A 27,794-nucleotide genomic window follows, 5' to 3' on the forward strand; every position below is an offset into this window, starting at 1 on the left:
GGATGGTCTCGATCTCCTGACCTCGTGATCTGCCCACCTCGGTCTCCCAAAGTGCTGGGATTACAGGTGTGAGCCACCGCGCCTGGCCTGCATCTTTGATTTTCAGAAAATAGATGATCCCTTAGGCCTCCTGCCCATTGCAGATTTACTTAGAGCTCAGTCTGAACCCCAATTCCCAGGCCTCGGCAGCTCAAGGCCACTTCCCTCCTCTGTCGCAGAGCAAACCAAGCCTGTAACTTTCTCCCCTCTTCAATCTCCATCATGGAGAACCCGCTTTCTCACTCCAGTCCTCCTGGGCATTGCAGCGTATCAGCCTGTGATGGAGGATCAGGGTGGGGCATGGAGAGGAGGCAGCACCTGGCATAGCCCAGTCCTCCATCTCCTCCTGCTGGTGCCCTCCACCCCTGCCTGCCTGGCCCCAGGAAAAGCTGTCAATAGGACACCCAGGCCCCAGGCATAGAGATGGCCCCTCTCTGTCCAAACCACCCACCAGCCTATCTCCAGACTTCCCCTAGGATTTTTTTTTATATACATATTTTAAATGGAGATGGGATCTCAGTGTGTTGCCCAGGCTGGTCTCAAACTCCTGGCCTCAAGCAATCCTCCCACCGCAGCTTCCCAAAGCGCTGAAATTATAGGCGTGAGCCACAGTGCCTGGCCAATAATTTTTGAGAAATAAGTTTTCTCCACTTCATTACATATTGTTTTTATAATGAGCAGTACAGGAAAAAGCTGGCCGAAGGCATCGTCTGGGCACAGCAAAGAAGGCACAGAGGCCATCTTTGTCAGCCAAGCAGCCTTTGCCCCTTCCTTTGGTAACAGAACCTCTCTTTCTTGGGAGGAACCAAATCCATGTGATTGAACTGAAAGAGCCCACTTCTGCCAAGGGGATAGGAACTGCGTTCTCTTAGCCAAAGTGATCATTCAGGGAGGGGCAGGACCCAGGGAGCTAGGCCGATGAAAGGCAACCCCAGAACTCATGCTGTCAGGAAAGAGTTGCTCTTCGTTTGCATCCAAGAAAGCTTTAAAGTGACTTGGCCATATTTGCCACCCTGCAGGAACAGGCTGCCTGAGAACGAAGCCACAAAGAAGTAAGCAGTGTAGAGAAAAATAGTGCTGGCCGGATGCAGTGGCTCACGCCTGTAATCCCAACACTTTGGGAGACCGAGGCGGACAGATCATTTGAGGTCAGAAGTTCGACACCAGCCTGGCCAACACAGTGAAACCCCGTCTCTACTAAAAATTCAAAAATTAGCCGGGCGTGATGGCGGGCACCTGTAATCCCAACCGCTCGGGAGGCTCAGGCAGGAGAATTGCTCGAATCTGGGAGATGGAGGTTGCAGTGATCCGAGATCGCACCACTGCACTCCAGCCTGGATGACAGAGCGAGACTCTGTCTCAAAAAAAAACAGAGAGAGAGAGGGAGAAAAAGAATGTTTGATGGGGAGGAAGAGTGAGAAATGACGATGAATTTGATGGAGCTCCTGGATCCAACGTGCGTATGCAGAAGCCTCCATTATCTTCCAGTTAACTGAATGGGCACATTCGCCTTTGAGTTGGGTTTCTGTTGCTTTCAATCAAAATCAGCCCAATACAAGTTGAAGAGTGAGTATGACGAGTGAGCCCCGCCCCTGCTGCTGTGTGTGGCACAATTGCAGGCTCTGGGAGACACTGGTTAGAGTCAGGGACAATCGACGCTGTGGACTCGGTAGCGTGGCCTCAGCAAGCTGGAGCTGGGCCCAGACTTCCCCGGAATGAACCAGTAATGGAGCAGTCCGTGTGCCTCCCCGCCCTCCTTGATTCCTGAAATAACTGGTTAAATATAAATTGGCCGCACCCCACTGAAGTACTCAAGAGGGAGAAAAAACAGCTTCGTGATAACAGTGGAGTCTCCGTTGAGTGTTTCTGTGCTGCACATTCACTAGAAGCCATGGCCGGTTGCAAATCAGAAACCCCGTGCTGCATGAGGTATGCTGTGTGTTGCCAACAAGTGACTTATTTTATCATCTACACTGCAAACCTAGAAGATGCCTCTTCAAAAGGTGCTGTTCAGAGAACCCCCCATCCCGCGGGGCTGGAACATGGAGGTGACAGGGATAGCATCCTTGGCATGGCAGAGAGAGCAGCAGGGAGCCTGGGTCCCTAACACCACGGAGTGCCCATTGCTCTGTGCAGAGGACACCGGACGAGTTGCTGAGTGAAAACATACTTCTAGCTTGTTTTAGCTGCTGCTGTTGCGGGACTTTGTAACCTCAGTGGAATTTGTATCTGATTAATATACAACCTGAAGTGACAACAAGTATGACAGAGAAGTAGGAAATGGTTAGGACTTTTTTAGCCCCGGAAGGTGAATCTATTTCTGAAAACAATCTTTTGTTTTTCTTTAAATAAAAAGCGGCCTTTTAAAATAAAGAAACACAGCCAAACTAAATACGCGTTGAGCAAATATGTAAAGGCTTTGAGCCGGGCGCAGTGGCTCATGCCTGTAATCCTAGCATTTTGGGAGGCCGAGGCGAGCAGATCATTTGAGGTCAGGAGTTTCTGAGACCAGTCTGGCCACCATGATGAAACCCTGTCTCTACTAAAAATACAAAAAAAAGAGCCAGGTGTGGTGGCGCACACCTGTAGTCCCAGCTACTCGGGAGGCTGAGGCAGGAGAATCACTTGAACCCAGGAGGCAGAGGTTGCAGTGAGCCGAGCACCACTGCACTCCAGCCTGGGTGACAGAGTGAGACCCTGTCTCAAAAAAAAAAAAAAAAAGACTTTGACAGGGGCCAAGTGTGGTGGCTCACGCCTGTAATCCCAGCACTTTGGAAGGCCAAGGCAGGTGGATCACTTGAGCCCAGGAGTTCAAGACCAGCTTGGGCAACATGGAAAGACCCCATCTCTACCAAAAAAAAAAAAAAAAAGACTTCAAAGGGACAATAAATTACTAGCCTGTGTCCATATTTCATAGTCAAGTCCGTAATATTAAAAAAAAAAGTAGCCTTAAGACAATTTGTGTGCCATTATTATACACCCTTTAAGCATATACAAAGGTGAAAACATGCTCAGTGTCATTAGTTGTTAGGGAAATGCAATTTTTTTTTTTTGAGATGGAGTTTCACTCTGTCACCAAGGCTGGAGAGCAGTGGTGTGATCTCTGCTTACTGCAATCTCCACCTCCAGAGTTCAAGTGATTCTCCTGCCTCAGCCTCCCAGGTAGCTGGGATTATAGGCATGTGCCACTATGCTCGGCTAATTTGTGTATTTTTAGTAGAGACAGGGTTTCACCATGTTGGCCAGGCTTGTCTCCAACTCCTGACCTTAGGTGATCTGCCTGCCTCAGCCTTCCAAAGTGCTGGGATTACAGGCATGAGCCACCATACCCAGCCAGAAATGTATATTAAAGCCACAGTGAAATACCACCGCACACAGCACATTAACAATTCCAACTGTCAGGCCAGGTGCGGTGGCTCACACCTGTGATCCCAGCACTTTGGGAGGCTGAGGCAGGTGGATCACGAGGTCAGGAGTTCAAGACCACCCTGGCCAAGATGGTGAAACCCTGTCTGTACTAAAACTACAAAAATTAGCTGGGCATGGTGGCACGCACCTGTAATCCCAGCTACCAGGAAGCTGAGGCAGAGAATTGCTTGAACCCGGGAGGTGGAGGTTGCAATGAACGGAGATCGCACCACTGCACTCTAGTCTGGGCAACAGAGACTCCGTTTCAAAACAAAAATCAAAACAAAACAACAACAACAACAACAATTCCAACTGTCAACAGGAGTGAGAGCAAATGGAACTTCTTCACACTGCAGATGGAGGGACTGTTAACTGTTCAGCCACGCTGAAAAACTATCAGCTATAAAACTTCCAAGGTATATACTAGTCATGGGTGATTTTATGTGTTAACCTGGTCAGGCCCCAACACCCAAGTATTTGGTCAAACATTATTCTAGATGTTTCTGTGAAGGCATTTTTTAGATGAGATTGACAAATCAGTAGATTTTGAGTGAAGCAGATGACCCTCCATAATGGGGGTGGGCCTCATCTAATCAGCTGAGGGCCTTCAGAGAGACGACTGAGGTTCTCTGAACAGGAAGGAATTCTGCAGAGACGGCTCTCAGCCTCGAGCCACAGCATCACCTCTTCCCGGGGTCTCCAGCCTGCCAGCCTATCCTGCAGCATTGGACTTTTTTGAACATACCCAGCTTCCACCAAGCACATAAGTCAATTCCTTGGAGCCTCTCTCTGTCTCTGCCTCCCCCTCTCTCTGTCTCTGCCTCCCCCTCTCTCTGTCTCTGCCTCCCCCTCTCTCTGTCTCTGCCTCCCCCTCTCTGTCTCTGCCTCCCCCTCTCTCTGTCTCTGCCTCCCCCTCTCTCTGTCTCTGCCTCCCCCTCTCTCTGTCTCTGCCTCCCCCTCTCTGTGTCTCTGCCTCCCCCTCTCTCTCTCCACACACATCCCATTGGGTCCGTTTCTCTGAGGGAAACTAATACAAAGCTCAAGGGAAAGAGCGTATGTGTCACCAAAAGACCTTTATAAGCACATAAAGACCTTTATAAGCCCATGTTTATTGCAGCATCGTTCACAATAGACAAGACATGGAAACCACCTAGGAGCCCAGTGGATGAATGGACAAGGAGACGGGTACATACACACAATGGAATATTATTCAGCCTTTTGAAAGGATGTGCTCCAGCTGAGCACAGTGGCTCACGCCTGGAATCCCAGCACTTTGGGAGACCGAGGTGGATGGATCACCTGAGGTCAGGAGTTCAAGACCAGCCTGGTCAATGTGGTGAAACTCCGCCTCTACTAAAAGTACAAAAATTAGTTGGGCATGGTGGCAGGCGCCTGTAGTCCCAGCTACTCAGGAGGCTGAGGCAGGAGAATCACTTGAACCTGACAGGCAGAGTTTGCAGTGAGCCAAGATCACGTCACTGCACTCTGTTGCCTGGGCAACAGAGCGAGACTCTGTCTCAAAATAAATATAAATAAACAAACAAACAAATAAATAAATAAATAGTACGAGCTCCTGCTATTTCCACAATATGGATGGACCTGGAGAACATTGTGCTAAGTGAAACAAGCCAGACACAGAAAGACAGATATTTCATGATCTCACTTATATGTGGAAACTTTTTTAAAAAGTCAAATGTAGAGAGATAGAGAATCAAATAGTGTTTGGGGCCCAACACTACCCCCAACACTACCAGGGTTGGGGCTGGGTATGGTGAGAAAATGGGGACACATAGGCTGGGCATGGTGGCTCACAAGCCGATTGTGGTGAGCCGAGATTGTGCCACTGGACTCCAGTCTGGGCAACAAGAGTGAAACTTCATCTCAAAATAAATAAATAAATAAATATATAAATAAATAAATAAATATATATATATATATATATAGTTGTTGTTGTTTGAGATGGAGTCTCACTCTGTCACCCAGGCTGGAGTGCAGTGGCATGATCTCCGCTCACTGCAAGCTCCGCCTTCCGGGTTCACGCCATTCTCCTGCCTCAGCCTCCCGAGTAGCTGGGACTACAGGCGCCCGCCACCACGCCTGGCTAATTTTTTGTATTTTTAGTAGAGACGGGGTTTCACCCTGTTAGCCAGGATGGTCTCGATCTCCTGACCTCTCGATCCACCCTCCTTGGCCTCACAAAGTGCTGGGATTACAGGCGTGAGCCACCATGCCCGGCCAAAAGAATAAATTTTAATATATAATTAAGGTATATGACATGATGTTATAAGATACATGTATATAGTAAATGGTTACTCTAGTGGGACAAATGAATGTATCCCTCATCTTACTGTTATCCATATTTTCCCCCTTGTGGCAAGAGCAGCTCTAATCTACTCATTTACCAAGAATTCTGTGTACCATATACTATTACTAACCATAGTCCTCATGCTGTGCATGAGATCACTGAACTTGTTCATCCGACAGATTTGCTACTTTGCATCCCTCAACCTACATGTCCCCATTTTCTTTTCTTTTCTTTCTTTTGAGACAGAGTCTCGCTCTGTTGCCCAGTCTGGAGTTCAGTGGCATGATCTTGGCTCACTGCAACTTCTGCCTCCCAGGTTCAAGCAATTCTCTGCCTCAGCCTCTCCAGTAGCTGAGATTACAGGCGCCCACCACCACAGCTGGCTAAGTTTTTGGTATTTTTAGTAGAGATGGGGTTTCACCATGTTGGCCAGGCTGGTCTTGAACTCCTGACCTCAGGTGATCCAACCGCCTCGGCCTCCCAAAGGGTTGGGATTACAGGCGTGAGCCACTGCGCCGGGACTCCAGCCTAGTAGACAAAGCAAGACTCCATCTCAAAAATAAAAATAAAAAAATACTGGGGACTGGGCAAGGTAGCTCACGCCTGTATCTGAGTATCTGGGACTACAGACGTGCGCCACTATGCCAAGCTAATTTTTGTATTTTTAGTAGAGACAGGGTTTCGCCATGTTGGCCAGGCTGGTCTCAAATTCCTGACCTCAACTGATCCACCCGTCTCAGCCTCCCAAAGTGCTGGGATTACAGGTGTGAGCCACCATGCCCAGCTGAAGCTGGTTTTTTACAAAATATGTTTTCAGCCATTTATTGAGCACCTACTGTGTTCCAGACACTGAGATAAATGTTTTGGATGCATTATCTCATTTAGGCATCTAGCTCAAGGTCAGGGGCAGAGTTGGGACCTGAAGCCAAGCCCAGCACCTGCTCTCTTACACACTGCTCCTTCCTTCCTCTCCAGCGTGAATAAGCTGCAGCCACACAGACTCACAATCAGGAATCAGGGACCATCAGAGGAAAGACTCCTGTCTGAAGGATGTGCCTTTATCCCAGACACTGACAAACACCTTTGCCAAGAGAACTCAGAAACAACTGCAAACCCCAACCCAAAAAATTGGACTCTGGAAAACGGCTCGTGAAATCTCAGCATCTGCCTTGTCTGGTGAGCCTCGTAAGCCACTCACCTCTGTTACTGAGACTTGATGGCATCGGCTTGGTTTGAACTCTGTATTACTTATCTGTTGCTGCATAGCAAATTACCCTAAAGTTTAGCCGCTTAAAACAACACGCATTTATTATATTCGTTTCTGAGTCACAAATTTGGGAGTGCTTTAGCTAGGGGTTTCTGCTGGGGTCTCTAATGAGGTGGCCATGAAGATGGTACCTGGGGCTTATGTGGAGCTGCCCGATCCGTTTTCATACTGGTGCACTCACATGGAGAGTGATGTAGTTCTGGCTTTGTCAGAACGCCTCAGGTCCTCACCACCTGGACCACCACAGGGCTGCTTGGGTGTCCTCATGACATGGCAGCTGGCTTCCCCAGAGCATGTGATTGAGGAGAGCAAGATGGAAGCTACAATGTCTTTTATGACCTAGTCTTGAAAGTCGTGCACCATCACTTCCATGCACTAAGTCCAGCCTGTACTCAAGGGGTAGGAAATTGGGTTTACTTTTCTTCTTTTTTTGAGTGCGGAGACATGGTTTCCCTCTGTCACCCAGGCTGTGCAGTGGTACGATCACGGCTCACTGAAGCCTCAACCTCCCAGACAGGCTCAAGTGGTCCTCCTGCCTCAGTCTCCAGAGTACTGGGACTACAGGTGCATGCCACCACACTTGACTAATTTTGTTTTTTAATTGTTTCTAGAGATGGGGCCTCGTTATGTTGTCCAGGATGGTCTTGAACTCCTGAGCTCAAGAGATCCTCCTGCTTTGGCCTCCCGAAGTGCTGGGTTTACAGGTGTGAGCCAACGCCCTGGCCAGGTTCCAAATTTTGAGGGAGAAATCGTCAAAGGATTTGTGGACACATTTTGAACCTGTCGAAATCTCTTTCAGCTGAAAGTACAGAAACTCAACTCCAAAAGGGAGGCATTTATGGGCTCCACATGACCTAAACAGGGAAAGTGGAACTGGACTCTCACGGAATGGAACCAGGCACCTAAAAACTGCACCGCCACCTCTCTCTCTCTCTCTCTCTCTCTCTCTCTCTCTCTCTCTCTTTCACACACACACACCTGCTCCACTCTCTCAGCTGTAACCAACATCACAGTCCACTCTGAATTCACCTTCTCACAGCCTCTTGACCTGAATAGAAGCTCCCATCTCAGAGGGAGCTCCTGGCCCACAGCCAGCTGTGTTTGGGATGGGCCAGGGAGGACTCTGATAAGCCTAACTCTGCTCACGTGCTCTCCCCGCTGGACCAATTGCTGTTGCTGGAGCTGAAGCTCTTTGATTGGCAGGGTTTGGGTCAATCCCTGCATCTAGGGAGCAGGGCCTGGTACCAGCAGGGGACGCTGGGCCAGGGGTTAGAGGAAGAGAGCTGAGTGGCCATCCCAGTTGTGTGTGCAACTGTTGCTTTGGCTGGATTTATAAGCTAAAGGTCGCAGTTGTCCTATTTTTGGAATAGCAGGAAAAAGCAACTGCTTCAAACTCTGGCAATGGCAGTCCTCCACAGGAGTGGCCTAGTTGCTGGTGCTACCTGAAGACTTAAACCTACTGAGCCTGAACCTCCGAGAGGTCACCATCTTCTCATTTTAAGGTGGGACACACTTTAAGCCAGGAGCCTGTGACAGGCACTCCAGGCAGGTGGGCCAAGGCTTGTATCGTATTTTCTGTCCTGGATGCTGCTTCTAAGGAAGGACAAGGCTCATGACGTTAAGTTTAAGGGGAAGCAAACAACACTCACGTCTGCATCATCCAGAGCCATGTTCCTGACCTTGTTTGCAGCAGAAAATCCCATCTGGAAATGCAAAGGTCCCACCCTGACCCTGTCCAAAGTCTTCCAGCGGGGAGGTCTGGAGTTCAAGCGTGGTTTCATCGCCAAAAACGACTCCCAGAAAAACGCCCAGCAGTTCCCGGAGGGAACCGTCTCTGCAGGTGCAGGGAGACGAGACTTCCGGCTGTGCTTCAGCACCCCGACTTCACCCCACATATTTCACAGCTGGCTTCCCACTGTGCTGGCTGTGAAGGCAAACTGCAAAATGGGCCAGAGGTGTGCGTGACCCTGCTTTTGCTTCTGAAATTCCTGGGGCTTCAACTTAATTTCAGTCAGGATAGTTAACATTTAACTAATATTAAATTTTTAAATAACCACTTCCGGCCACTTCATCCAGAGGGTTTTTTGTGTGTGTGTGTTTTTGTTTTTTGTTTTTGTTTTTTTTTTTTAAACGGAGTCTCGTTCTGTCGCCCAGGCTAAATTAGAGTGCAGTGGCGTGATCTTGGCTCACTGTAACCTCCACCTCCCGGGTTTAAGTGATCCTCCTGCCTCAGCCTCCTGAGTAGCTGGGATTACAGGCGCCCACCACCACATCCCTCTAATTTTTGTACTTTTTTAGTAGAGAAAAGGTTTCGCCATGTTGGCCAGGCTGGTCTTGAACTCCTGACCTCTGGTGACATACTGCCTCAGCCTCCCAAAGTGCTGGGATTACAGGCGTGAGCCAGCCACTGCACCCAGCCAGAGCACTTTTAAGAGTATTTTCTGAGGTTGTTTGGGACAGGATGAAGGCTTGGTAATCAGCCTCCTGGGTACAAATTCCAGTTCTGACCTCAGTTTTTTCATCAGTAAAATGGGTGTCTGCGGACCTGCCGAGTGTCTGACACGTAGGAGGTATGTGGTAACAGGATGGCACTTTGTGATGGATTCGGCTGTTGGAGGAAGAAACAGGCCCACAGGCACAGATGCTCACAGCTTAATCCCAGTACTTTGAAAAGGTGAAGTAGGAGGATCACTTGAGCCCAGGAGTTCAAGACCAGCCTGAGCAACACAGGGAGACCTTCCCACTTTCTACAAAAAAATTTAAAAAGATAGCCAAGCATGGTGGTGCATGCCTGTAGTTTCAGTTCCTCCAGAGGCTGAGGGAGGAGGATCACTTGAGTCCAGGAGGTCAAAGCTATAGTGAGCCGTGATTACACCACCACATTTCAGCCTGGGTGACAGAGCAAGACCTTGTCTGGAAACAAACAAAAAGAAACAGACCCAGAGAAGGCTGACCACTTTTCCAAGGTCACACAGCTGGCTAAAGGCAGTCATGAGCCCCAATATCTAGCTGCAGGTCCCCAAGCAGGGCTAGGAAGGGTTCTCAGGCCACTTATGAGGGTGGAGAGAAATGGAGCCCGAGTCTGAGCCACAGCCAACTGGGACCTTGGCCAAGCAGGGAACAAGCAGGGGAGGCAGGGGGAGGGGCAGGGAGGGATGGAGCCAAATTCCTGCAGCTGCCCTGCCCGGATGGTGCAACTGGGGACCAGACCTGTGGGCTGAGACCTGATGCCAAGGCCTGCAAGCATCCTCACGTTTTGCCCCTGAGGTCCGGGGTCACTCTCTACACCCCTTAGCCCTCCTCCCCATGCTGGTACCACAGACCTCTCAGTCCCAGGGCTACTACCAAAGGGCAAACCCCTGGGTGAACGGATGCCAGCCCCCTGGATCTGCCTCTTCTGCCTGCTCCTGAACAGCAGCTGGCCAGGGCCAGAGGCTCCAGCTGAGAACAGCAGCTTTTTATCTGTAACCTGCATGTCCCTCCTCCCCAGCCAGGGAGCAAATCCAGCCACTAGTTCCAAATGTTCCAACCTTCAAACCAAAGCTGGTCCCCCTCCCACCCCCATCCTGATTGGCTGAAGCCGAGCTTTTCTCTTGGGCTTCCTGTCCCCCATATAATGAGGGGGAGTAAACAGAGTTACCGGCTTCCTGCAGTCACTCTGTGTCAGAATTTAAGAATAAAACAAAAAACAACAACCACCACCAAAAAAAAAAAAAGAAAAAGAAAAAACCCAGCAGCTTCAGCCCCCACCTGTGGCAGAGGTGATTCAAGCACAGGCGTGGAGCCAGAAAGCCTTAGCTCAAATCCTGGGTCGGCCTCTGACCAGCTATGTGAACTTGGGCAGTTACTTTACCTCTCTGTGTCTCTGTTTCCTCATCTCTAAAATGGAGATAATAGGTGGGCATGGTGGCTCACCCCTGTAATCCCAGCACTTTGGGAGGCTGAAGCAGGCAGATCACTTGAGGTCATGAGTTGGAGACCACCCTGGCCAAAATAGTGAAACCCCATCTCTACTAAAAATACAAACTTTAGCTGGGTGTGGTGGCAGGCCCCTGTCATTTCAGCTACTCCGGAGGCCTAGGCAGGAGAATCTCTTGAATTCAGGAGGGGGAGGTTGCGGTGAGCCAAGATCGCGCCACTTCACCCCAGCCTGGGTGACAGAGCAAGACTCTGTCTCAAAAAAAACAAAATTAAAAAAATAAAATGGAGATAATAATAGCATCCACCAGGTGGATTTTTTCTGCTGATTAAATGAGTTAATATATGTCAAGTGCTTGGGACATTGCCTGGAGGAAGCTTACCCTCCTCCCTCCCATATGCTGCTAGGGAGTCCCAACCACATGTCCTGGGTGTCACCTGTCAACTTTCCAGCTAGAGAGGCTCCCAGCCTCTCACCAATGACCATCTGGTCACTTCCACACCTTGCAGCACTAGCTCACACATGTGGCCTCATGCCAGTCCTGAGGCACCCAGACACAGGCCCAGTCCTTTTTCCTGGCCACAGGGAGCCTCTCCTTCCGACTTCTTGCAGTCTCAGAGCTACACAGTCAAAATGCCCAGCGCAGTCACCCTGAAGAGTGTGAAAGTGATTGTCTACAGGAAGCTTTCCTTTAAAGATATTTTTAGCCAGGCACAGTGGCTCATGCCTGTAATCCCAGCACTTTGGGAGGCCAAGGCGGGTGGATCACTTGAGGTCAGGAGTTCGAGGTCAGCCTGGCCACCATGGCCAAACCCCATCTCTTCTAAAAATACAAAAATTAGCCAGGTGTGGTGGCATGCACCTGTAATCCCAGCTACTTGGGAGGCTGAGGCATGAGGCTCACTTGAACCCGGGGGGCGGAGGTTGCAGTGAGCCGAGATCATACCACTACACTCCAGCCTGGGTGATAGAGCGAGACTGTCTCAAAAAATAAAATAAAAAATACTTTTAGAGATGGGCTCTCGCTCTTTTGCCCAGGCTGGAGTTCAGGGGTACAATCATAGCTCACTGCAGCCTTTACCTCCTGGGCTCAAGCAATCCTCCCACCTCAGCCTCTGAGTAGCTGGAACTGCAAGTGGGAGCCACTGCATCCAGCTCCTGTGGGAAGCTTTGAAAAGAGCAACTCCTGTCCTCCTGCTGCTCTGGAACCTGCAGGATGCTCGAGTGTCCCCCAGGCCTGCTCTGTGGCACAGTGAACCATTGTGGTCCGAGGAGTCCAGCCCTCCCCATGCCAGGTAGGGCTGCCTGCCCTCAGGCACCAGGGCATCCCAAGCATACTCCAAGCCCTGGCCCAGGTGAGGCTGGAAGCTGAACACGCCCTCCTGAATGCTCGGGGCACCTAGGAGGCTCATAGGCCACAGGCTGCAGGCCCTGGGCCCTTCCTGGCAGGCTCCTTGGGGCAGGGTTACAACACCCACCGGAACAGCGCCCCCCTCAGGCAGCGGTCTGTCTTCCGGGCCACGGAAGCCTCAGGATTTCACTGAGATGATGGGTCTGCAGCACTTTCTTCTTGGGGACTGGGAGGGGGTTCTTCCTGGAGCATGCCTCCCAAAAGGGGTTAGCTTTCCTTCACCAGAGACAGAACTACCAGTCAGCCTCTCAAATCCAAGGTGCATAAGACCCCTCCCCATGGAGCCTCTGCTAAGCATCTCAGTCAGGCAGAGGCTCCTTTGAGGGGCAGCCAGGCCTCCAGCCTGGGAGCTTAGGACCCAGCACACCAACTCGGCCCATCTACCCACTTGCTTAGTGAACCTAGGTGGTCCATTCCCCTCTCTAGGTCTCAGTTTCCCTATCTATTAGGTGTTGAGTTAGGTAGTGCCCAAGGCCTCCTGAGCTGTCACAGGCTCTGATTCCTAAAAGTCACCATCTCTGCTCCAAAGCCTGCAGTGGCTCCCTAGTGCCCTGAGAGTCAACTCCCACTCCTTCATCCAGCAGACAAGGCCTCCGCCAAGGTCACCAGGGCCCCTGTCCACTCAACCCCTGGGAGGGTCATCTGTAGCCTCCGGTCCTGCCTATGCCTGAGTCATTCCCAGGCAGCCTGGGATGGAGTAGAGGGTCCCTTGTCCACCCAGCCCCTCAGTGACCTCAGCACAGCTTTCCTCTCATTGCTTTTATTGATTCCCAAGGGCAAGCCTGCTCCTGTGGGGAGGCTAAGTGGGCTCACATCTTGTAGCCTCCAAAGATGGGGCAGTTCCCATACTCAGGGGAAAGCTTAGGCCAGGCGCTGAGGCGTGCCACTTAGGCTGAGAGCAGGGGGAGCGTACCCAGATGGCCGAGCACCAGTGTCACTGGTAGAGGGTTGTGACTGCAAGTTGTCCAGGTTCATGGTGTTTTGAACCAAGAATTGGACAAAACGCCCAGCAAAGCAAAGAAAGAATGAAGCAACAAAAGAATGAAAGCAGGGATTTTTTTTTTTTTTTTTTGAGATGGTGTCTTGCTCTGTCACCCAGGCTGGAGTGCAGTGGCGTGATCTCTGCTTAACACAATCTCTGCCTCCCAAGTTCAAGTGATTCCTGTGCTTCAGCCTCCCGAGTAGCTGGGATCACCGCCGTGTGCCACCACACTCAGCTCTGTGTGTGTGTGTGTGTGTGTGTGTGTGTGTGTGTTTAGTAGAGGCGGGGTTTCTCCATGTTGGCCAGCTGGTCTCAAACTCCTGACCTCAGGTGATCCACCCGCTTTGGCCTCTCAGAGTGCTGGGATTACAGGAGTGAGCCACTACGCCCGACCTAAAAGCAGGGATTTACTGAAAACAAAAGTACACTCCACAGCGTGATAGTGGGCCCAGCAGCAGCTCAAGGGCCGGGATACAGAATCTTCTTGGGTCCAAATACCCTCTAGAAGTTTCCCATTGGTCACTTCATGCTCACCTCATGTAAACGAAGTGGTAGCCCACAATCTGATTGGTTGCAGAAAGCAGCCAATCAGAGGACGTGAAGTTACAAAGGTCACATTCCTGTGCCAACATCTGATTGGATGAAACGTTTGCTAGGGTTATGTTACAAAGTTATATGAAAACGAAGACTTCACCCGCAATCAGTCTGGTTGTGGACAGCAACCATTCATAGGCTGGAGTGAAGTTACAAAGTTGCAAACGAAGACTCCACTCACAACCAGTCTGATTTGTTGGGGACAGCCAATTTCCCATCTGCTGTGCAGAAAACGTCAAATGGAGTAGCATCCGGTCCTTTTGTTACTTAGGCTGGAAAGTGAGAGTTTTCCTTTCAATTTAGTTCTAGGAAGTTGGCGTGAAACAGCCTTAGGTTCCCTGCCTCCAGACCCTCTTCTCCTGCCTCACCAGGACCTGGTGGGCCAGCAGCAAGTCCAGCAGGTTGTGGTCGGTGAAGGAAACCTGCAGGGCAGGGGGTATGAGGGAGCTTGAGCCGCGTCACGAGAGAGCAGCTTCAGGAGCCAGAACCCTGGCTGCTTCTGCTGCAGTGAACTGGCCCACTCTGGGCCTCAGTTTGCCCTTCTAAGAAATGGACCTACAATGATCTGGGAGGGGCTGGAGCCAGCGCTCACCTGGTCGCCCATGATGAATGCCTGTCAACCCTGGTTCTGGGCTAGAGGGTCTCAAAAGGCTTCAGGTGCCTGGCAGCTCCCAAACACCCTGGGCTTTGCCCTCCTCCTGTGAACAGGAGTGACTCCCATTGGAGGTGTGTGGTGAGACTGACCAGGGTGACCTCCTGCCCCTGACCACACTGTCCCAGAGTACCAGCCGCATCCGGGCTCACTCAGAACCCTGGTGGATAAGGCGGCTGCAGTGCCCGCCCATGACGGTCCTCCACCCCGTCATTCACTGTGTCCACCAGTGCTTCCTCCCACTGGTCTTTGTCGTAGAGCCCTAGTCAGCAGCCAGGCAGTGGGCTGAGATTCTGTCCTCTCCCCACAAAGCCCACAGGCGTCAGACCTGGGCCTCCAGGACCTCTCTGTGACCCTGGCTTTGGAGGGCCTTCTCTCCCAGCCTCTGCTACTCCCACCTCCACAAGGTGAAAAGGCCGTAGGCCCATGCCTGTCTTTGGGGCCACACCCTGGATCCCTGGCACTCAGGAATTCCCTGCCCAAAACATGCCAAGCCCCCCCACCCCCCAGATCTGTCTCCCCAAAGAGAGGACCAAGCCTCTGCTCTATGTCTTCCTAGGCCCGAGTCTGACTTTTTGTGGGGACCAGAAGAGAACTTGGACATGAGGGCATAAAGAGGTGGCAGACCCCAACGGGGGTGTTCTCCTCTGTTCTCTCTCCTGGGTCCTGCAGAAGTTGGGATGGGCCTGTACCTTGGCTGCTCCCCCTGTTCCTCTGCACCCCCATTCCTGGTTGCTATGCCCTCCTGGGACCCCAGACTTTCCTGGACCCTCAACCTGGCCGAAGGGGAGACAGCATCTTCCTGAGCCAGGCTCCTGCCACCCTTGTGTGGGGGCTTTCTAGATTTAGGTACGACCAGAGTGGGAAGAAATGGACAGGAAGGTCTTTTTGGAAGCCCCTGGCCCCACCCAAAGTGGCCTCTGGCCTGCACCCAAACTCCTGTAAGCTGTTGTCTAGGAGATGGCCGCAGCGACTCCACCTGGTGCTGCCTGGTTGGGGGCTAGCCCAGCCGCACAGCCCCTGCCCTGCTCATGTGCACCCACAGCCCCAGCCCCACAGCCCCGAGTCCTTCTGGAACGCAGGCCCTGCACCTTCCTGCCTCTCAGCTGGGCAGGACTTTGGTGGCTGCAGGTGCAGCAGCTCAGGCCCCAAGCAACTGTCAGGTACCTTTCTGAACTGGGCCACCCCAGGCCTCAGGACTCACCAAAGGTGCAGCCAAGGTGGCGCAGGATGGCACTGGACTGGTACAGGGTGAGGTATCCTTCCTGGTACTTGGGGAGGTGCACAGCTCACTGCACACCCCCAACTGGGACCACTCCTGTTCACAGGAGGAGGGCAAAGCCCAGCTGGGGGTGGCACGGCTCCATGAGGGGCATTGAGTTCAGTTGCCCTCCACTCTAGTCCTGACCCCTAAGGCCCAGCCCCTTCTTGATAGGGTCACTCACACAGAAGGCCTTGAGTGGGACCTGCAGCCTCATCCCCTTGGTCACCACCTCCTTCCAACTCTAGCCCTGACCTGCCAGCAGCAGGCCATGGCCTCGGGGCGTCCTGGGGCAGGGGGAGTGGACAGGACGGGAATGTGGGGACAGGGAGAGACCCATCCTCACAGCAACCTGGGACGGGACGAGAAGGGTGGGGGGCAGGACACGGAGACAGGACAGAAACCCTAGCTTGGGTGCCTCTTGGAGAGGGGACCATGGCCCCAACAGTGCCTTGGAGAGAGGGGCAGATAACTCAGCCCCACGAGGGACAGAATGCAGCTGCCTCCGGAAGTTGGGGTGGGCTGCGCCTTGGCAGCACCCAGGGTTCCTTTACACTCTTCCATGGTTGCCACACCCTCCTGGGACCCTGGGCTTTCCTAGAACCCCCAAGTTCGCTAAAGAAGAGTAAGAATTTCCCTGGGCCAGATTCCTGCCACCTTCGAAACATCACTCCGTGGGGCTGAAGACACGGGAAAGGCAGGTCCAGGCCCCACCCCCACAACCCCCGCCCCTCCGGCCCTGGCCACGCCCCCTCTCCTCCGGCCCCAGCACTGGCGCAGGGAGGGGGCTCAGCGGCCCGGCGGTGGCGTGTGCCCTTCGTCCTCCTGAAGGAGCTGGGGCTGTACCTCGGGTCGGGAAGTGGACGATGGTGTAGGGCGGCGCTAGGAGAGACAGACAAGAGGATGAAGACCGTGAAAGAGCTTCGCCCATCGCTGGAGCTAAGGAGCCCAGGGGCAGGCAGCCCAGGGGGTCAGACCCCAGAGACTGGGTTACACTGATGACTCAGCCTGGGCCCCGCCTCCTACCCGGTCCAGACCCTACTGACTCGCAGGCAGTGAAGTGGAAGCGCAGCAGGAAGTGGGGAGGCGCCCAGAGGCCTCCTACTCACTGTTCTGCCCTGCCCCCACAGCCCTCCCGGCCCCACCCCAGGAATGTGCCAAGTCAGGGAGCAGGTCAGGGCAAGGAGACGTCGGGCGTGATGAGGACAGGGCCGGGAAAGGGCCACCTGCCCATCTGCATGGATGTACCCTGCCTGCAGGGCAGTAGCTTTGCAAGAGGCACCCACACCTAACATCACACATTGACGCACTCCCATGCCCACCCCCAAACCACACAGAGGGCCAGGACTGAAGACTTCGCGCATTCCTGGGTCCCCAGCACCAGTGCACCGTAGGTGCTCAAAAATGCTTATTGCATGGATGAATGCAGTTCCAATAAATAGACATACCCATTTACACATCCTCTCTCTGTGATGATAATAACAAAAAACTCTTAGGGCCTGAATAATAGGTTGAGGGCTTTACATGTATAACAACCCTAAGGCTCATTTTCATTTTTATTTTATTTATTTATTTATTTATTTATTTATTTATTTATTTATTTATTGAGATGGAGTTTCGCTCTTGTTGCCCAGGCTGGAGTGCAATGGCGCAATCTCGGCTCACTGCAACCTCCGCCTCCCATGTTCAAGCGATTCTCCTGCCTCAGCCTCCTGAGCAGCTGAGATTACAGGCATGTGCCACCATGTCTGGCTAATTTTTTGTATTTTTAGTAGAGACGGAGTTTCTCCATGTTGGTCAGGCTGTTCTCAAACTCCCGACCTCAGGTAATCTGCCTGCCTCGACCTCCCAAAGTGGTGGGATTACAGGTGTGAACCACCGCACCCTGCCTTTATTTTTTGAGACAGAGTCTTGCTCTGTCGTCCAGGCTGGAGTGCAGTGGTGTGATCTCTGCTCACTGCAACTTCTGCCTCCTGGGTTCAAGCGATTCTGCTGCCTCAGACTCCCGAGTCGCTGGGATTACAGGTGACAGCTAATTTTCATATTTTTAGTAGAGACAGGGTTGTGTTGGCCAGGCTGGTCTCGAACCCCTGACCTCAGGTGATCCACCTGCCTGGGTCTCCCAAAGTGCTGGGATTACAGGCGTGAGCCACCACACCCAGCTCATCTTCATTTTGTAGAAGAGGAAATTGAGGCACAGAGAGGTTAAATGATATGCCTAAGGTCACACAGCTAGTGAACAGGATTTGAACCCAGGTCTGGCTCCAGGAGCCTGTGCTGCTCCACTCTTGTTCTTTCCTCTTTGAGGACTTGTAGTTGAAGAAAACCAGAATTTGTCACCCCCAAATATGCCTCTTTGACATAAATTATTGAGCTGAAGGCAATTAAGAAAGAGCCAACAAGCCAGGTACCGTGGCTCACGCCTGTAATCCCAGCACTTTGGGAGGCTGAGGTGGGCAGATCACCTGAGATCAGGAGTTCGAGACCAGCCTGGCCAACATGGTGAAACCCATCTCTAATAAAAATACAAAAATTGACTGGGTGCAGTGGCTCACGCCTGTAATCCCAGCACTTTGGGAGGCCCATACGGGTGGATCATCTGATGTCAGGAGTTCAAGACCAGCCTGGCCAACATGGCAAAACCTCATCTCTACTAAAAATATGAAAATTAGCTGGGCGTGGTGGCAGGTGCCACCAGCTGCTTGGGAGGCTACTTGGGAGGCTGAGGCAGGAGAATCTCTTGAACTCGGGAGGCGATGTTGCAGTGAGCCGAGATCGCACCATTACACTCCAGCCTGGGCAACAAGAGTGAAACTCCATCTCAAAAAAAAAAAAATAATAAATAAATAAATAAAATACAAAAATTAGCTGGGTGTGGTGGCTCATGCCTGTAATCCCAGCTACTTGGGATGCTGAGGCAGAGAGTCACCTGAACCTGGGAGGCAGAGGTTGCAGTAAGCTGAGATCGGGCCACTGGACTCCAGAGTGAGACTCTGACTCAAAAAGGAAAAATAAAAACAAAAATAAAAAGAAGCAACGAACAGAGAAAGAGCGCTACCTATCCTTCTCCTCTCCTGCCTAAAGGCAGGATGTAAATTCTCCTTAATTAAAGACAACTCTAGATTCTCAGCTCCAAGGATGTGTTACCAGAGAAAAACTGCAGTTCTTTCACCTGGCGAGTAACGAACGACTTCAAGAACGCAGGTTTAGATGAACAGGGGTTGTATTACTCGGTATAAGTAAGGAGAACACAGACAGGATTCTCCAAAGCAGCATCTCCCCACAGGAAAGTGACAGGAGGGTTTTCTGGCGTGATGGAGAGGGGAGAGGGGGCATGATGACATGCAGAGGAGAGGTCCCAGCTGCGCAGACGCAGTGAGTCATTATGCCTATGTTCCCAGAAAAAGCGGTCCAGATCCAGATCCCAAGAGAGGGTTCTTGGACCTCGCGCAGGGAGGAATTCAAGGCGAGTCACAGGGTGCAGTGAGAAGACAGAGCCTATTGAAAGCCACTCCATTACAGAGTAGGGCGTCCTCAGAAAGCAAGAGGAAGGATGCACCATATTTGCTTTAAGTTCTTCTTATATAGGAATCTTATCTATGCAAAGACTAAACTAAGTTGTGCCTAAGTGTGAGTGGGCTGACAGCACGACAAAATGTATTATTTTATTGATTTAAAGAAAACTATCCTTGACATTTTAGTGTGTGAGTGCATCAAAGCATAACTATCTTGAAAGCATATGTTGTTACAGGTATTGGGACGTCTGGACTTTTTGTGGCTGCAGGAATGTGTTCTTGCAGACAGTACCAAGCCAATTCCTTAGCTGTAAGCATCTTAGAACCATGGGTCATGACTAGTGTGGAAAGTGCCTTGCTAGTAATTTTTTTTTTTTTTTTTTGAGATGGAGTCTTGCTCTGTCACCCAGGCTGCAGTGCAGTGGCAGGATCTCGGCTTACTGCAAGCTCCACCTCTTGGGTTCACACCATTCTCCTGCCTCAGTCTCCCGAGTAACTGAGACTACAGGCACTCGCCACCATGCCCAGCTAATTTTTTGTATTTTTAGTAGAGATGGGATTTCACCATGTTAGCCAGGATGGTCTCGATCTCCTCAGTTTGTGATCCGACCACCTTGGCCTCCCAAAGTGCTGGGATTACAGGTGTGAGCCACCACGCCTGGCCGTGCCTTGCTAGTTTTAAGACGGATTTAATTTTAAAATGGTGTCACTCGGGCTCTCCCAGGCTCCTGCTTCCCTAGCATTTACCCTACCTACTTATGAGAGAACCCTGAATCTAAAGGAGAGAAGAGTGAAGATGGTTCTCTGAAACTTCTTCATGCTGATGGGGGGTTTTGATCTTTGCAACAGGATTCTCTCATAAGGGTTTGCAGTTGGCCTCTAAGGAGCCAGGAGAGGTCCTCATTCACGTGGACCTCCTAGTATTGGAGGAGGAAAAGTCTCTGGATGCCTGATTTACGGGGCCTAAAGGCAGGATGTGTTTATTTCCTGGCTCAAAGATGGAATGGGTCAGAAGCCTTGTGCCAGCATCATCTTTATGTGGAACTGTCGTAATCTATTAACAGAAGACATGAACTTTACCAAGGGGTTAAACAAGAAAGGGCCAAAGATGAGTAATAACAAGATAAGCTACCAAAGGCCCTAGGAAGGGCAAAAACCAAGTGAGACTCCAGAGGGCAATTTTTTTTTTTTTTTTTTTTTTTTTGAGACGGAGTCTCGCTGTGTCTCCCAGGCTGGAGTGCAGTGGCATGATCTTGGCTCACTGCAAGCTCCGCCTCCCGGGTTCACGCCATTCTCCCGCCTCAGCCTCCCAAGTAGCTGGGACTACAGGCGCCCGCCACCACGCCCGGCTAGTTTTTTGTATTTTTAGTAGAGACGGGGTTTCACCATGTTAGCCAGGATAGTCTCGATCTCCTGACCTCGTGATCCACCCGCCTCGGCCTCCCAAAGTGCTGGGATTACAGGCTTGAGCCACCGCGCCCGGCCCTCCAGAGGGCAATTTTAATGATTGACCAGATAGCTGGAATGGTGCCTTTGTTATATTTATGCAACCAGGCAGCTTGTTCATATATATTCTGTATATCTTCTTCTATCTGACCTGAGGTGTTTACATAAGTGCAGGAAGCTTATTTATTGATTTATTTATTTATTATTTGAGATGGAGTTTCACTGTTGTTGTGCAAGCTGGAGTGCAATGGTGCGATCTTGGCTCACTGCAACCTCCACTTCCTGGGTTCAAGCAATTCTCCTGCCTCAGCCTTCCAAGTAGCTGAGATTACAGGCATGCGCCACCATGCCTGGCTAATTTTGAATTTTTAGCAGAGATGGGGTTTCACCATGTTGACCAGGCTAGTCTTGAACTCCTGACCTCAAGTGATCCACCTGCCTTGGCCTCCCAAGGTGCTAGGATTACAGGTGTGAGCCATCACACCCAGTCAGATTTTTTATTATAGTGCACACTGCCCCTTGTTCAAGCAGTAAGTAATCTAGTGCTAATCTATTATCCTTTACTACATATTTGAGGGAATCAAGGGAGAGTATTGATTAATCTAAAGTGTCCCCTGTTTTATGAGACTGTGTAGAATGAAGAAGCAAAATTTTGAAGAGGTGCCTGGTGATAGGCAAATTTTTCCCAAGGGCCCATTAAGCTGATGGCAACCCCAACCCCAGCCAATATAAAGCAAATTGCCTGCTTAGATCTCGGGTCAGTGATGTTATGTAATTTTATATTGAGGGCTTTGCTTGTCCCAGTGTACATTGACCCCCGAACAAAACATTATCAATACACTGGTAACTATGGGTTTCATGATCCCAAATAAGAGACAAGTTGTTTGTAGGTTGATTAAATGGGTGACCACATAGCCATAGGTATCTCTTGGGGGTGCAAACCTGTATGGGATGGGAGTTGTTAAGTAGGAGGGACTAAGGATGTTACTTACCTGTTTATTTCTTTAGATCTTCTAGACCCGACCTTAAGTGTAGGTGGCGGTGTCTTTCTCAGGTACCTGTGGGGACTCATAAGAAACAGGTTTAATCTGCCGGGTGCAGTGGCTCACTCCTGTAATCCCAGCACTTTGGGAGGCTGAGGCGGGTGGATCACCTGAAGTCAGCAGTTTAAGATCAGCCTGGCCAACATGGTGAAACCCTGTTTCTACTAAAAATACAAAAATTAGCCGCATGTAGTGGTGTGCACTTGTAATCCCAGCTACTCGGGAGGCTGAGGCAGGAGAATCGCTTGAACCCAGGAGGCAGAGGTTGCAGTGAGCCGACACTGTGCCATTGCACTTCAGCCTGGGCAACAAGAGTGAAACTCCATCCCCAAAACAACAAAAACAAACAAACAAACAAACAAAAACAGGCTTCATCTTGGACAGGTGTACTCAGCCAGTGATTCCCTGAAGTTGAACAGCAGAGGGAGTGTTTAACAATACCTAATAGGGGACCCTCCATTTTGGTTGTAACTGATCTTTGAGGAATCCTTCTTTCCAAGGTTTTTTGTTTTGTTTTGTTTTGTTTTGTCTTGTTTTTGAGATGGAGTCTTGCTCTGTCACCCAGGCTGAAGTGTAGTGGCTTGATCTCAACTCACTGCAACCTCCACCTTCCGGGTTCACATGATTCTCATGCTTCAGCCTCCCGAGTAGCTGGGATTACAGGCGCGTGCCACCACACCCAGCTAATTTTTGCATTTTTAGTAGAGACAGGGTTTCATCATGTTGGCCAGGCTGGTCTCAAACTCCTGACCTCAAGTGATCCGCCTGCCTCGGCCTCCCAAAGTGCTGGGATTACAGGCATGAGCCACCACTCCTAGCACCTTCTTTCTAAGTTTTTAGTAAGATGAGGCCTCATGATTGAACAGGGAAGTTATGAATGTCTATGGAGGTGGTCCTGACACATGTATATTGAACAAACATGCATGGAATATATGACTCTGTTTGCCTTGGGATAGAAACTTAACCCTTGCCTGGCATGGTCCTAGATCCTGTTTATAATTTGATATCTTATTTCCATAGAATCTGTTCTGTCAGTCTTATAATCTCTGTTTTTTTTGTTTTTTGTTTTTTTTTGAGACGGAGTCTGGCTCTGTCGCCCAGGCTGGAGTGTAGTGGCCGGATCTCAGCTCACTGCAAGCTCCGCCTCCCGGGTTTTTACGCCATTCTCCTGCCTCAGCCTCCCAAGTAGCTGGGACTACAGGCGCCCGCCACCTCGCCCTGCTAGTTTTTTGTATTTTTTTTTTAGTAGAGACAGGGTTTCACCGTGTTAGCCAGGATGGTCTCGATCTCCTGACCTCGTGATCCGCCCGTCTCGGCCTCCCAAAGTGCTGGGATTACAGGCTTGAGCCACCGCGCCCGGCCAATCTCTGTTTTAATGTTAATGCTGGTCAGCTGTGCCTGAATTCCAAGGGAAAAAGGTCTAGCGAGTCTAGTCTGAACCCCAGCTTCCCATCATGGCCTGAACTACATTTTTACTTTTTTTTTTTTTTTTTTTTTTTTGAGATGGGGTCTCGCTCTGTCACCCAGGCTGAAGTGCAGTGGCATGATCTCGGCTCACTGCAAGCTCCACCTCCCGGGTTCACACCATTCTCCTGTCTCAGCCTCCCAAGTAGCTGGGACTACAGGTGCCCACCACCATGCCCAGCTAATTTTTTTGTATTTTTAGTAGAGACGAGGTTTCACCGTGTTAGCCAGGATGGTCTTGATCTCCTGACCTCGTGATCCACCCACCTCAGCCTTCCAAAGTGCAGGGATTACAGGCGTGAGCCACCATGCCCAGTCATTTTTACATTTTTAAAGGTTTCTTTTAATTCCCTTTGACCAAGAGAGGGGTCCATTCTATTGAGGGTTTTCGGGTTTTATTTATTTCTTTAGTGTACATATCCCCTTTTTCGTCAAGGTATGCCAGAGGCAGCATCAATAGCTACGCTTTTATTATTTCTTATTTATTTATTTTTGAGACAGAGTCTTGCTCTGTCACCAATGCTGGAGTGCAATGGTGCGATCTTGGCTCCCTGAAACCTCTGCCTCCTGAGTTCAAGCAATTATCCTGCCTCAGCCTCCCTAGTGATTACAGGTGCATGCCACCACGTCTGGCTAATTTTTGTATTTTTAGTACAGACTTGGTTTCACCATGTTGGCCAGGTTGGTCTCGAACTCCTGACCTCGGGTGATCTTCCTGCCTCGGCCTCCCAAAGTGCTGGGATTACAGGTGCGAGCTACCACACCCGGCCTGGCCAAGCTTTTATTTTGTCCCATATCGATGCCAGGGTGGTGTGCTACCTGTCCTGGGTCCATTATGTCCCTTGGTGGGACTTCTATGGCCAACAGACTTAGAGTCAAAAGATGTATAGTCAATTAAACATTCTAGGTCAGGTGGGAATGGAGGTAGGCAGGCATTCATCAACTTTAGGACCCCCTTTAAGCAATGTAAGAGCCAAAACTCAAAAGCCAAAATGCAAGGTTATAAAATTAACTTAGCTATAAACTCCATGCATTGAGCCGTTGTAATCTTGGCTTGTAGCAATTAATTACACAAAACACAAGCGTTTTGTTCAGCTGCTTAGGCATTTGTGTGCCCATCTTTGAAGGTGGTGCACACCTGTAATCCCAGCTACTCGGGAGGCTGAGGCAGGAGAATTGCTTGAACACAGGAGGCAGAGGTTGCAGTGAGCTGAGATTGTGCCATTGCACTCCAGCCTGGGCAACAAAAGCAAAACTCCATCCCAAGGCAAAAAAAAACAACAGGTTTATTCTTGGACAGGTGTACCCCGCTAGTGATTCCCTGAAGTTTAATCTTTGATTAACTTCAGTGAGCCGAGAACTAGTTCCTGATTAGCTTCATGTTGCAGTGAGCTGAGATTGTGCCATTGCACTCCAGCCTCGGCAACAAAAGCAAAACTCCAGAAAAACAAACAAACAAAAACCAGTTTAATCTTGGACAGGTGTACCCAGCTAGTGATTCCCTGAAATTTCCATCTTTGATTTGGAGGGTCTGAACTAATTTTATCCCTCAAAATCAGCTTTTACAATCTCATATGATAGTCTCTGGGCCTGGAGGGATTGAATCATTTCAAATTCTGGAGGTAAAACAAAATATAAGAAATTAACAACATTTTAAACAAAAGGTCATAAACCATGCCTAGTTGTTTTTTGTTTTTTTAGTGAGATGGGGTCTCACTATATTGACCAGGCTGGTCTTGAACTCCTGGCCTCAAGTGATCTTCCCATCTCAGCCTCCCAAAGTGCTGGGATTACAGGCGTGAGCCACCACACCTGGCCAGCCCTGCCTAGTTTTGAGAATGGCAGGAAAGGAAGTTCACAAGTAGCCAAACATTTGAATTATTTAGCATCAAGGCATATAATAAATTAGATTGTTCCAGATAGAGGAAAAGTTATTAAATGGATCTTAATGTTTTTGAATACAGGCCTGTTCCTGTGTTTCATGAGAGCAATTTACTTTGTCACCTTTGCCCAGTTCTAAAGACAAGGCTTTGGCTAACTTGAGTTTGGCATCAGATACTTGGCAGGAGTTGACACCTTCTTTAGATGAGATGTGTATACCCAGAAGTCAAAGCCCTATAATTTAACAGTACAAGGATTAGTTAATACCACCTCATAAGGACCTTTTTCAAGGGGCTGAAAGTGGTGATACTGGTCTTCATGGTCTAACTAGAAGGTGTTAAAAAAAATCTACAACCTTGGCCGGGCACGGTGGCTCAAGCCTGTAATCCCAGCACTTTGGGAGGCCGAGGCGGGTGGATCACGAGGTCAGGAGATTGAGACCATCCTGGCTAACACGGTGAAACCCCGTCTCTACTAAAAAAAATACAAAAAACTACCTGGGTGAGGTGGCGGGCGCCTGTAGTCCCAGCTACTCGGGAGGCTAAGGCAGGAGAATGGCATGAACCCGGGAGGCAGACCTTGCAGTGAGCTAAGATCCGGCCACTGTACTCCAGCCTGGGCGGCAGAGTGAGACTCCATCTCAAAAAAAAAAAAAAAAATCTACAACCTTGCAGCAATTAACTTTTATAGCTTTAATAAGCCCCAGCAATAAAACTAAGTTAGGGACTTAACAGGATTTTGATTTTGAGGATGTTTGTTAAAGATGTTAAAAGGCTAGGCCGGGCGCGGTGGCTCAAGCCTGTAATCCCAGCACTTTGGGAGGCTGAGATGGGTGGATCACGAGGTCAGGAGATCGAGACCATCCTGGCGAACACAGTGAAACCCCGTCTCTACTAAAAAATACAAAAAACTAGCCAGGCGAGATGGCGGGCGCCTGTAGTCCCAGCTACTCGGGAGGCTGAGGCAGGAGAATGGCGTAAACCCCGGAGGCGGAGCTTGCAGTGAGCTGAGATCCGGCCACTGCACTCCAGCCCGGGCGACAGAGCGAGACTCCGTCTCAAAAAAAAAAAAAAAAAAAAAAAAAAAAAAGATGTTAAAAGGCTAAAACATTTGATCAAAACAGAAGCACAGGTCATTGCTAAATAAATAGTTACTCATTTAACCAAAGTGGTAATTAAAAATCATGTAACTGGCCAGGCATGGTGGCCCACGCCTGTAATCCCAGCACTTTGAGAGGCTGAGGTGGGCAGATCACCTGAGGTTGGGAGTTCAAGACCAACTTGACCAACATGGAGAAACCCTGTCTCTACTAAACATACAAAAAATTAGCCAGGCGTGGTGGTGCATGCCTGTAATCCCAGCTACTCAGGAGGCTGAGGCAGGAGAATCGCTTGAACCTGGGAGGAGGAGGTTGTGGCGAGCCGAGATTATGCCATTGCACTCCAGCTTGGGCAACAAGAGCAAACTCTGTCTCAAAAAAAACAACAACAGCAACAAAAACATGTAACCACTGCATTACAGAGTGGATAAAACCTAAAACCTTTTAAATCTCAGAATTGGTTTTAGCAATCCAAAACCTAATAAAGACAGCAGAGGAATTATAAAACATTGTTTCCTTTTTTTTTTTCTTGAGATGGAGTCTCACTCTCTCACCCAGGCTGGAATGCAGTGGTGTGATCTCAGCTCACTGCAACCTTTACCTCCCAGGTTCAGGCAATTCTTCTGCCTCAGCCTCCCAAGTAGCTGGGACTACAGGCATGCACCACCACACCCAACTAATTTTTTTTAGTTTTACCAGAGATGGGGTTTCACCGTATTGGCCAAGCTGGTCTCGAACTCCTAACCTCGGATACACCTGTCTCAGCCTCCCAAAGTGCTGGGCTACAGGTATGAGCCACCATGCCCAGCCAAAGTCTTGTTTCTTAAGCCAGCTACCAAAAAAGCAAATAAAACCCTTCTGCAGTGACTGCTTCTCCTTCTGGGAAGCCCATTTACAAAAATTGGAATTCAAACTCAATAAAAAAAGTGTTTGAATTTAACCGGACACAGGAAGAGTGTGTTCAAAGCTATGCATATAGCAGGGGAATACCTGACTCTCAGAAACAGTGTGAGAAGTTTTCTGATTACATTAGAAACTTAGACATACCAAGAAAAGCCAAGAGTACAGAATCAAGTTATCCTGCTCAAGGAGAAAAAAACAAGACATAGCAAAAGTTGAACTTCTGAGATATGATTCTGAGTTTTCAAAAGAAATAGGTTATAAAATACAAGTAAAATATCTTGCAATTTTATTGAGAGCAAAGCCATAGTTTAAAAAAAAAATCTTGTTGTAACATAGGGGACCAATCTTAGAAGGACTATTATAAATGATTTCCTTTTAATTATAACCAACTTAGTTACATCCAAAGTCACTTTCATAAATTCCCCTTCACAAAGCTTATCATGACTTACACAGACCGTCTACAACATGCTTGGACTTTCTGTCTTGTCCTAAACCTCCTAAATAATCAGTCATTTTACTTTAGGACAAAAATTTACCATACAAGATCCTTTTTCATACAAAATTATTATCTTTTCTTTATAATCTTCCTTACCAAAAATACATCT

At 49.7% G+C, this 27,794-nt stretch overlaps 1 protein-coding gene across 39 annotated transcripts in view; it reads right to left on the reverse strand.

Annotated features, from left to right (window-relative positions):
* Positions 1 to 27,794, reverse strand: part of LOC126935360 (glutathione S-transferase P) — a 175,241-nt gene that overhangs the window by 28,031 nt on the left and 119,416 nt on the right. For 2 of the 39 annotated variants that reach the window (XM_050756707.1, XM_050756679.1), the window contains exon 1: positions 16,561 to 16,565. The exons of 33 other annotated variants lie outside the window; for them this stretch is intronic. The gene's annotated coding sequence lies outside the window, so the exon portion shown is untranslated. Of the gene's footprint in view, positions 1 to 1,623; positions 1,628 to 1,952; positions 1,957 to 2,057; positions 2,062 to 15,279; positions 15,284 to 16,560; positions 16,566 to 27,794 lie in introns of those variants that run through there. 4 more of the 39 variants (XM_050756665.1, XM_050756701.1, XM_050756681.1 and 1 more) reach the window with 4 other exon arrangements.

The sequence above is a fragment of the Macaca thibetana genome, chromosome 14, assembly GCF_024542745.1.
Source record: "Macaca thibetana thibetana isolate TM-01 chromosome 14, ASM2454274v1, whole genome shotgun sequence".
Lineage (NCBI taxonomy): Eukaryota > Metazoa > Chordata > Mammalia > Primates > Cercopithecidae > Macaca > Macaca thibetana.